The sequence below is a fragment of the Nycticebus coucang genome, chromosome Y, assembly GCF_027406575.1.
Source record: "Nycticebus coucang isolate mNycCou1 chromosome Y, mNycCou1.pri, whole genome shotgun sequence".
NCBI classification, from domain to species: domain Eukaryota; kingdom Metazoa; phylum Chordata; class Mammalia; order Primates; family Lorisidae; genus Nycticebus; species Nycticebus coucang.
Window position 1 is genome coordinate 31,243,710 of NC_069805.1, and position 11,710 is coordinate 31,255,419.

Sequence of the window (11,710 nt, forward strand, 5' to 3'; positions counted from 1 at the left end):
CCTTCCCTATACACATCCTCTCCCAACTCATTAGTTGGTCACTAAATCCTGTCCTTCCTTTGTAGTATCCCCAGGACTTTATTCCCACTTCTATCACAAGCACTCAGCTTTAGTCCTTTCTCACTTTACTTCTAAATTTTGCTAGACAAGTTTTCCATTTGGTCTCCCTGAGTTACGCTTCCCCCTCTAGAGCATGCTATGTATGGATTCTAAAATAATCCTTTTGTCTTTTATTTTTTTTTGTAGAGACAGAGTCTCACTTTGTGGCCCTCAGTAGAGTGCCGTGGCCTCACGCAGCTCACAGCAACCTCCAACTCCTGGGCTTAAGTGATTCTCTTGCCTCAGCCTCCCGTGTAGCTGTGACTACAGGCGCCCGCCACAATGCCTGGCTATGTTTTGGTTGCAGTTTGGCCGGGGCCGGGTTTGAACCCGCCACCCTCAGTATATGGGGCTGGCGCTCTACCGACTGAGCCACAGGAGCTTAATCATTTCTTTCTCTTGCTTAAAAACTTTCCATGGCTCTCCATACCTCATTGCATATAACTTTCAAACTCCCATATCTGATTTTCAAGGTTTTTCATAATCACGTTTTCCATTGCTTCCTAACCCAATTCTTGGAAGCAAGACTGGTCTTCTAAATCCCCATCCTTCCTGCAGCCATGCCGTTGCCTAGGCTTTCCTCCCAATGTTTCTCTTTAACAGATTATAGATGCTTTTTAAGCCCAAGGCAAAGTTTCAGCTTATCCAGGGAGCTTTCCCTGACCTCCACACCTCAATGATTATAGATTCTGGTGAATTACAGCATCTATGGTCTCTATATCTCTTTAGTACTTAATTAAAAACCACCTCCCTTTTGATGCCTATTTCTTTTCTTCCTACCTATCATTTTCATATTCTAGAGATAATGTCATACTCTGCCCTGAGTTGGGCACAAAATGGGCACTACATACAGGAAACCAGGTACAAAGATGAGGCCTGGACATAATTAAAGGACTGAATAATGATAATAATAGTTAACAGTCATATATATGCTAGGCACTGATATACATGTAAGTATTACATGTACTCCCACCCCTAAATCTCACAACGATCCTATGAAATGGTAAGTATCACAATCCCCATTTTAAAGATGAGGAAATTGAGCCACAGAGTGGAATGACTTGCCCAAGGTCACAAAACTAATAAATGACAGACCTGGGTTGTTGTTTTTTTTGGCCGGGGCTGGCTTTGAACTTGCCACCCTTGGTATATGAGGCTGGCACCCTACTCCTTGAGCCACAGGTGCCACCCAGAGGAATATGCTTCTGTGAAGAGAGTGAAGCAAACTCAGAAGAGTAGAGGGTAAGCAATGATATGATGGGACTAAAGAGAAATGGATAAAGAAAAAAAGAGTCATCACAGGTAAAAGTTTGGAGAAGGGGCACAATAGTACAAAGGAGAATGAGGATAAGGAAAATCTGACAAGTAAAAGGTAAAAGCAGAAAGTCAACCAATGAAGAAAGCCCACAAGTGTCTCAAGGAAAAGGCTGCCATGTGAGGCAGGATGCAGAGAACGAATGAGGATAAGGGAATTACAAGACGGTGAAGGTGCCATTATAGGCTTCAGGCTCCTGCACAGGCACTCGGCGGAGTCTCTTCTCTGGGCTGAGACCAACATACGACAGTGTCTCATCTCTGCAGGTACAGAGCTCACATATGCTGGTGTTCATGTCGGTGTTGATATTGGCAATCTCTTGTTCCATGTTGTAATTTGGCAACGAATTTTGAGTTACGGTAATGTCCGAGTCGGATATTTGAATTGTAACTTCAGTCGGGATTGGAGGCTGAGTCTGAATCTGGTCTGGATGGGGAGCTGCCATCGTTTCCAGAGCCACAGGATGTTCAACCTCTGATGTAGTTGCTGAAGTTACAACAAATTCCAGGCTCAAAGGTAAAACTGTGATCGTGACACCAGGGGATGTTGTATGCTGGGCTTGATCCTGACCCGGTGTTGGAACTGTTATTTCATAATAGGCTGGAGCTACTACATCCCTTGGTACCTCTAGAGGTTGAGTTGGAGTCGCTTGCATGGTTGGAGAAGGTTTAACCTCTCTAGTTTGTTCCGAAGTCATGGTAAGTTCCTGGTCCAAAAGCTTAACTGTGACCTCAGCTGGGTTTGTCTGCTGAGTCTCCATCTGGTCTAGATGTGGAAGTGTCACATCAAGATGCTGAAGTGTCACCTCAGGATGCGGAACTGTGACTTCAGGATGTGGAAGTGTCGCCGCAATCTCAAGATGTGGAAGTGTCACCTCAGGATGCGACAGTGTCACCTCAGGATGCGGAAGTGTCACCTCAGGATGCTCTGAAGAAGAAGCTGTGCTTGTTAGGACTGTAGAAGGTTCAGCCTCTGTAGTGTACACTGGAGTTATGGAAAGCCCCGTAACTATGGGCGATGTTGAATGCTGAGCTTCATCCTGACCTGGTGTTGAAAGTGTCACCTCTTGATATACTGGGGGTCGAATTACAACTTCCTTAGGTGGCTCTGGAGGCTGAGTTGGGGTCTCTGGCATGTTTGGAGGTTTAACCTCCATGGTGTGTTCTGGAGTTACAGTAGATTCCTGGTCCAAAGGTTTAGTTGTGACCTCGGTCAGGTTTGGCTGCCAAGTCTGAATTTGGTCTGGATGTGGAGGTGTCACCTCAGGAAGCTTTAAAGAAGGGGCAGTACTTATCTGAGCTGTAGAAGGTTCAACCTCTGTAGTGGACACTGGTGTTATGAGAAGCCTCAGTTCCAAATTTTTACCTGAGGCACTGGGAGATGTTGAATGTTGAGCTTGATCCTGACCTTGGTTTGGAGGTGTCACCTCTTGATATACTGGTAGTTGTACTACAAGTTCCTTAGGTGGCTCTGGAGGCTGAGTTGGGGTCGTCTGCACAGTTGGAGAAGGTTCAACCTCTGTATTGGACCCTGGAGGTGAGGTTGGTTCCACAACATAAGATGGAACTGGACCTTCAGTCACTTTTGTATTCTGAACCTGAACCTGGTTGGGAAGTGGAAAGGTCACCTCAGGGAACTTAGGAGGAGGTGGAGTCTCCGTCAGGGTTATGGGATGTTCGACTTCCACAGTGGGTTCTGTAGTTATGGAAAATATTGGGCCTAAAGTCGGAAGTGTGATAATGGGTAATGCTGGAGGCTGAGCTTGATCCTGACTTTGTGTTGGAAGTGTCACCTCTATGTGCACTGGGGGTTGAGCTACAACTTCCTTAGGTGGCTCTGGAGGTTGAGATGTGGTTTCCTGCATGATTGGAGAAAGTTCAATGTCCGTAGTGGGTTCTGGAGTTATGGAAAGCTCCAGGTCCACAGGCTGAAGTGGATTTGGATTTTCAGCCTGAACCTGATTGGGATGTGCAAGTGTCACCTCAGGGAGCCTTGGAGGAACTGTAGTCATTGGAGCTGTAGAATATTCAGCCTCCACAGTGGGTTCTGGAGTTACAGTAATTCCCAGGTCCAAAGATTGAAATGTTTCGCTGGGTGATGTTGGATACTGAGCTTGATCCTGACCTTGTGTTGGAACTGTCACCTCCTGATATATTACAGTTTGAGCTACAATTTCCTTAGGTTGCTCTGGAGGTTGAGATGGGGTCTCTTGAATGAATGAAGAATGTTCAACCTCTGTAATGGGTTCTGGAGTTACAGTAAGACCCAGGACCGCAGACTGAAGTGGGACACTGGGCAATGCTGGATAGCGAGCTTGGTCCTGACCTGGTGTTGGAACTGTCACCTCCTGATACATTACAGTTTGAGCTACAACAACTTCCTTTGGTGGCTCTGCAGGTTGAGGTGGAGTCTCTTGCATGAATGACGAATGCTCAACCTCTGTAGTAAGTTCTGGAGTTACAGTAAGTCCCAGGTCCCCAGATTGAAGTGGGACACTGGGCAATGCTAGATAGTGAGCTTGATCCTGACCTGGTGTCATAACTGTCACCTCCTGATATATTTGGGGTTGACCTACAATAACTTCCTTCGGTGGCTCTGGAGGTTGCGGTGGAGTCTCCTGTATGAATGAAGAATGTTCAACCTCTGTAGTAGGTTCTGGAGTTACAGTAAGCCCCATGTCCGCAGACTGAAGTGGGACAGTGGGCAATGCTGGATAGTGAGCTTGATCCTGACCTGGTGTTATGACTGTCACTGCCTGATATAGTTGGGGTTGATCCACAACTTCCTTAGGTAGCTCTGGAGGTTGAGGTGGCGTCTCCTGCATGAATGAAGAATGTTCAACCCCTGTGGTGACTTCTGGAGTTACGGTAATCCCAAGGTCCAAAGGTTGAAGTGTGACCCTGGGCAATGCTGGATAGTGAGCTTGATCTAGACCTGGTGTTGGAACCATCATCTCATAATTCATTGGAGGTTGAGCCATAACCTCCTTAGGGAGCTCTAGAGGCTGAGCTGGAGACTCCTGCTCTGTTGGAAAAGGTCTGACCTCTTCAGTGGACTTCGGAGGACGACCTAAGGCTTCCTGATGGCTCCCAGATGGTCCAACTTCCTTAAGGGGCTCTGGTGCCTCAGCTGGGGCCTCCTGTTGGACTGAAGAAAGTTCTAGCTCCTTAGGGGGATCTGGAGTCTGAGCCACAGCCTCTTGCTGGACTAGAGAAGATGCAAACACTTCAGGGGGATCTGGAGGTAGGGAAAGGGGATCAGACTGGGTTGGCAAAAATTCACCCTGTTCAGTGGGAACTGCAGGCAGAGTGGCATCTTCCCACTGCGTTGAGGAAGATTCGCCTTTAGAAGTGGGCTCTGTAGATACAGTAACCTCCAAATCCACATGTTTAACTGTGGTGGCAGGCAATGTTGAAAGACTTCTGAAAATTGTAGACAGATCTAGAGGTGAAAATACCTCATCTGACAATGAATGTTCAGCCATTGTAGAGAATCCTGGAGGCTTAGGTGTGTGGAACAGTGAAGGTTCAACACTCAGTGGGTTGTTGAGAAATTGGTGATATTCCTTGCTGGCCTGAAGATGGTTCCTCAGGAAGCTCCTCAGGCTGAATTGGGACTCCTTGATGGATTGGAGAATGTTCATCCTTTCCAGGGACATTTGGCTGCTGTTGGCCTTTCAAAGGTTCAAACTGCTGAGGGGGCACTGGAGCCTCCAGTTGGGATGAAATGTCAACCTCATTAGTGACTTCTGGAGTCGGGGTAACCACATGATCTGAAGGTTCAACCTCTTCAGAAGGTTCTAGAGACAGAGGTGGGGCCTCTTGCTGGGTTACAGAAGGTTCCATATCACTGATTGGCACTGAGAGCTGATCGGTAGCCTATGCAGTAGGCTCTCCTGATATGGTGACCTGCACATCTGCAGGCCTAACAATGTCATTGGGCAAGTTTGAATGTTGAGTTTGATGGTGCTCTGGAGGTGAAACTGTTACTTCATGATGTTCTGGAGATAGGGTTGATTGCTCCTGCTGGGTTAGAGAAGCTTCTACCTCCTTGGGATACTCTGGAGGTGAAGCCTCTGGCTGGGTTTGAGAAGATTCAGCCACACTGGTATGCTCTGAAGTTATGGTAACCTCCACATCTGGAGGTTTAATGGTCACCTCATGATTTGGTGAAGTTTGAGTTATACTTTCCATAGGGGGTTCTGGAGTTTGAGCTGTGGCCACCTGCTGGATTTGAGAAGGTTCGAGCTCCCCAGGAGACACAAAAGGCTGAGGTGGCTGCTCCTGCTCGCTGAGGGAAGGTGCAGTCTCCCCAGGAAAGCCTGGAGACTCGGCTGAGGTCTCTTCCTGGGTGGCAGAAGGTTTCACCTCCTCAGGATGCTCTGGAGGCTGAGTTGGGGTCTCCTGCTGGGTTGAAGAAGATTCAGCCTCTTTGGTAGGCTCTGAAGTTATGGTAACCTCCACATCTGAAGGTTTACCTATAACATTGGGGAAGTAATAATGATGAGGTTGATTCTCACCTGGAGTTTGAACTGTCACCTCATGATTAGGTGGAGTTTGAGCTATATTCTCCATGGTGGTCACTGGAGCTTGAGTTGTGGCCTCCTGCTGGGCTGTAGAAGATTCAGCCACACTGGTAGGCTCTGAAGTTATGGTAACCTCCACATCTGGAGGTTTACCACTCACCTCATGATTAGGTGGAGTTTGATCTATATTCTCCATAGGGGACTCTGTAGCTTGAGCTGTGACCTCCTGCTGGATTTGAGAAGGTTCAATCTCTCCAGGAGACACAAAAGGCTGAAGTGGCTGCTCCTGCTCACTGGTGGGAGGTCCAGGCCCCACAGAGAAGCCTAGAGACTCAGCTGGGATCCCCTCCTGGGTGGCAGAAGGTTTTACCTCAGGATGCTCTGGAGGCTGAGTTGGGGTCTCCTGCTGGGTTGAAGAAGATTCAGCCTCTTTGGTAGGCTCTGAAGTTATGGTAACCTCCACATCTGGAGGTTTAACTGTAACATTGGGCAAGTAATAAAGATGAGGTTGATCCTCACCTGGAGGTTGAACTGTCACCTCATGATTAGGTGGAGTTTGAGCTATATTCTCCATGGGGGACTCTGGAGCTTGAGCTGTGACCTCCTGCTGGATTTGAGAAGGTTCAGTCTCCCCAGGAGACACAAAAGGCTGAGGTGGCTGCTCCTGCTCACTGGGGGAAGGCTCAGCCTCCCCAGGAAAGCTTGGGGACTCAGTCGGGGTCTCCTCCTGGATGGCAGGTGGTTTCTCCTCCTCAGGATGCTCTGGAGGCTGAGTTGGAGTCTCCTGCTGGGCTGAAGAAGATTCAGCCTCCGTCACAGGCTCTGAAGTTATGGTAACCTCCACATCCGGAGGTTTACCTGTCACCTCATGATTAGGTAGAGTTTGAGTTATACTCTCCATAGGGGAATCTGGAGTTTGAACTGTGGCCTCCTGCTGTATTTGAGAAGGTTCAATCTCCCCCGAAGACACAAAAGGCTGAGGTGGCTGCTCTTCCTCACTGGGGGAAGGTCCAGCCTCTGCAGGAAAGCCTGGAGACTCAGTTGGCTTCTCCTCTTGGGTGGCAGAAGGTTTCACCTCCTCAGGATGCTCTGGAGGCTGAGTTGGGGTCTCCTCCTGGGTAGCAGAATGTTTTGCCTCCTCAGGATGTTCTAGAGGCCGAGTTGGGGTCTCCTCCTGGGTGGCAGAAGGTTTCACCTCCTCAGGATGCTCTGGAGGCTGAGTTGGGTTCTCCTCCTGGGTGGCAGAAGGTTTCACCTCCTCAGGATGCTCTGGAGGCTGAGTTGGGTTCTCCTCCTGGGTGGCAGAAGGTTTCGCCTCCTCAGGATGCTCTGGAGGCTGAGTTGGGATCTCCTGCTGGGTTAAAGAAGATTCAGCCTCTTTGGTAGGCTCTGAAGTTATGGTAACCTCCACATCTGGAGGTTTAACTGTAACATTGGGCAAGTAATAAAGATGAGGTTGATCCTCACCTGGAGGTTGAACTGTCACCTCATGATTAGGTGGAGTTTGAGCTATATTCTCCATGGGGGACTCTGGAGCTTGAGCTGTGACCTCCTGCTGGATTTGAGAAGGTTCAGCCTCCCCAGGAGACACAAAAGGCTGAGGTGGCTGCTCCTGCTCACTAACGGAAGGCTCAGCCTCCAGAGGAAGGCCTGGAGGCTGAGCTGGGGTTCCCTGCTGTGTCGCAGAAGGTTCAACCTCCTCAGGGTGCTCTAGATTTTGAGCTGGGCCTTCTTGTTGGGTTGAGGACAGTCCAACCTCCTCAAAAGGTGAGACCTCTTGTTGGGTTGAGGAAAGTTCCACCTCTTCAGGGCGCTCTGGAGGCTGAGCTGGGGCCTGCTGCTGGCTTAAAGTAGGTTCAGTGTTGTTACTTGGCTCTGAAGTTAGTGTAAGCTCCAGATCTACAGGTTTAACTGTGACTTTGGGCAAGACTGAATGATAAATTTCAGCCCGAGTTGGAGATGGAACATTTACCTCATGATGTATCACTGGCTGAGACACATCCTCTTCAGTATTAGTTGCCTGCTGAGCTGAGGCCTCCTGCTCTGTTAAAGAAGGTTCTACCTGCTCAAAAGGCTGTGGGGTCTGCTGCTCAGTTAAAGGGTCTACTTCCTCAGGGTACTCTTCTAGGGTTTCTTTATGGAGTAAAGAGGATGGGATCTTCTCAGGGGTCTCTGGATTTCGACTTTCATCTTTTACATTGAACTGAGAAAGTTCACCTTGTGCAGGGGTGTCTTGAGCCACCTCTGGGTTTCTCGCAAATCCCAGAGGTATGCTGCCAGGGTAAAGTAAATCCATACTTTGATCTGTATAATCGTCATTCTGCAGAATTTGTTTGTAAGACTGAGATTTTGATTCAAATTGGTCTAGAGCTCCAACAACAACTTTAGTGAGCTGTGGATGTTGAGCTAGATCTTCCTTTAGGTTCTTTGGTGAAACAATGAATGTTGTTGGTTTTGAACTGTGACTATCTAGAGGTGGAACAAGTATTTCAAATGCCTGGTGACCTGTAACCTCATCTGGACTTACAGTTTGAATCTTCCTTATGAGTTGAGGACGCAGGATTTGATTCTGATCCCAGCCGGGCGTTGGAACCACCTCTGGAAGCCTTCGTCGTCTCCTTAGCTTATTTATCAGAAGCCGACGACGTAGAATAGTAAGCCTGTCTGGCCCTTGAAGTAGCTCTTGAGCTGAATCCCTGTCCAGGAATGGAGCCAAATTCTCAGGCAACTCCTGAGGTGAAGCCAACAAGTGGGAAGGAGCAGAAGACCCCAGGTAATCAAAGTCCCCAGGATCTGCTGGGGGTGTAGGCACATGAGGGGATTCGGGTGAGAGATCGGAAGAGAGGGAAGACCAGGGCTCTTTCGGCCCTGGAGATTCGGAGGTAGGCTGGACCCTGTCCCGGGGCCACCTCCAAACAGGAGCTGCCTGTATCAGCAGCCACAACAATTGCACCGTGAGAAGGACCCGTGGGGTCCACAGTCGCAGTAGGGACATAATGTCCAGAGGCTCCGGCGCCAATGAGAGCCGGAACTCTTATGGCAGCTCCGCAGCGCGAGCTCCCAGGGCAACTGCGTGCCCCGCCCCCACCCTTTATCTACGACAACCTTTGTTTACGCAGCAACCTTTATTAAGCTCGGGCTGGCTCCATGCCACCAGGGTGAGCTTTTGCCCACAGTCCCTGAGCCCAAACCCCTCCCCACAGAGATACAACTGTCTCACATCAGAACATCCCTCCCGCCCTTAGCAGAGCAAGATTTCGGCCACAGACTAGGGTAGCCCCAGGACTCCAGCAGCCCATTATGGTAGGGGCGCCGGAGCTTCCCAAGGACGTCACAGGGCCTTGCCTCTTGGCACATTCAGAAGTGCTAGCTCGGTTCTGGCAGCCTGAACTCGTCTTCCTCCAATCTGAAATCCCAGAGATATTCTTCTTCCCCCCCGCAGTACTGCTTCCAAGAAACACAATTGACCTGCAAAACGATCACCAGTTGGACACCAGGGCCGGGAGGCTGCTGCGGGGTGCGCGGACATGGCTGTGGCAGCTGCGGCGGCGGCGGCGGCGGCCGGCTGCGCTCTGGCTTGAGAGCCCAGCGCTCAGCGCCCTCCCGCGGGGCTGCCGGCCTGTCTGCACTGTCCTCAGGTGCACTGGCCAGGCACCTCTTCGCTTCGCGGACACCTGGGGCTTCCGCCTGTCCAGCCTTCCTAGGCCCAACTGCTGGGGAGTCCGGCGTCAGGGGGTGCCACGGAGCCGGGGGAATGGCGAGGCGCTGGCGGGAGCCTCCTGGCGGTGCTCCCCTTACCTCCCACCTCCCTGCGCCAGCTCCGAGGCTGGGGCTTTGGAGCAGGCAGCCCGGGAAAACATTAACTTTTGGGCCACGTGCAGAATAGCATCATCTACATGGACATTCCTTCCTCCTACGATCTCAGAAAACCTTTGATAACAAATTGAGAAAATGCAGATGATCTTTCCAACAGATGAAATTGCCAATACTCAAGCTTTTAGAAAAGGAAAGAGGAAAAGGACAGAGACAATGAACTCAGAAAATGCAAATAATGACCTGGATAAAGGACAGAGAGACCCATATTCGGGAAATGCCTTTCTGCCCGGTGAGATCTCCAGTGAGGATGAAGAGCCCTTAGCAGAACTGTCTAAGGAGGAATTGTGCACCAAAATAAAAAGCCTGAAAGAAAAACTAACCAACACGAAAAGAAAACAGCGGACTTAGACAGTCTTTGGTCATGCTTCAAGTGTTACCACAGGCAGTCACCCAGTTTGAAGAGCTGGTTGGTATGGCAGAAGCCCTGCTTAAAGGTGGAGGAACCACGTCTACGTCTGCGTCCACCCTCTGGAGAGCAACAAACAACTCCTCCCCAGATTCATTTACTTCAACATGCAGTAACTCTAATGCTAATTGCAGTTAACCAGTTTCCTTGAAGGCTGAGGAAGAGCACCAGGCTGATAAGAAGCAGTTCAAAATTGAGAAATGGCAGATTGCCCGTTCTAATAAGAGCAAACCTCAGAAGAAGTCTATTAATGACTTAATGCAAGTGCTATACACAAATGAATATATGGCCACACACAGCCTGACGGGAGCAAAATCCTGTACTTCAAGGGACAAAGCCGGAAAACCAGCTATGAATCAGAATGAAGTTCAAGAAATCATAGGAGTAACAAAACAATTATTTACCAATACGGATGATGTTTCAATTAGGAGAATGATAGGGCAAAAGCTAAACAACTGTACCAAGAAGCCAAATTTAAGCAAAAATCCTAACTCTCAGGATATTAACTAGATTATTTTGGTATTACAGGTATCTGTAACAAAGCTCCTTCAGTTCTAAATCTAGCATTGGATTTTGTGGAGAATCTGCAACCTTCCTGGCAGTGAGCAGAGACAGACATCTGCAATGACAAGCTGTAAGACATCGTATCATCACTGGGCTCCCTGAGGGACCAACAAGCTCGCTGAAGAAGCTGCATGTAGGTAGAATCCCTCCTAAATACCAGTGATGCATCAGACCAGAGAATTTCTCCCAATCAAATAAGCATGCAATATCATTTTTTGGAAATATGCATTTCCTGATCCCCCCATACTACTCTGTACAGCTAACTTAACTGGATAGTCAGAATTCTTATCATAGCAACAAAAATTTCAATCTTTAAGATTATTCATTGTCCCAACTGATCATTATACATTTATTATTATCAATGACTCCTCTTTAGAGTGTTTGAATCTTAGTGTAAGTACATGTTTGGAAAAGTAAACAGTGAAATAATCGATGTTCACAAATATGACAGCAACAAATTCAGATAATAGTGAAAATCTGATAATCATGACTAACAAGTAATAAGATTTTAGCAATAAAATTATAGAATTATTCCATTATCTAAAAATGTATAAAATAGGAATATGAGAAAAATCTTGCAGGTGTCAAGATTTTTTTATTTTAATATGACACTAACATACACACACACACACACACAAATCCAGGTTTGGGGGATTGTTAAAACAATGCATTGATTTTCAGAATTTTCTTTTTGTTTGTTTACCAGACATGTTTTAACTTTTTATTACCCAAAGTATATTAACTAAATATGTGTAATATAAAACATCAATATCGCCTAAGACATCCTATAGAAGATATAACGTCATATCTATTTGGTTGACTATGTTGCTAAACTGCTTAGTTTTAGCTGATTTATTTTAATCACAGCAGAAGAAAAATGAGTTGAAACAATCATATGGGTTGAATAATCACACACACAAATCAT

At 47.8% G+C, this 11,710-nt stretch overlaps 1 pseudogene; it reads left to right on the forward strand.

Moving 5' to 3' along the window:
- The first annotated feature begins 9,798 nt into the window (after positions 1-9,798).
- Positions 9,799-11,091, forward strand: LOC128579164 (BEN domain-containing protein 6-like; annotated as a pseudogene).
- The last annotated feature ends 619 nt before the right edge of the window (positions 11,092-11,710 follow it).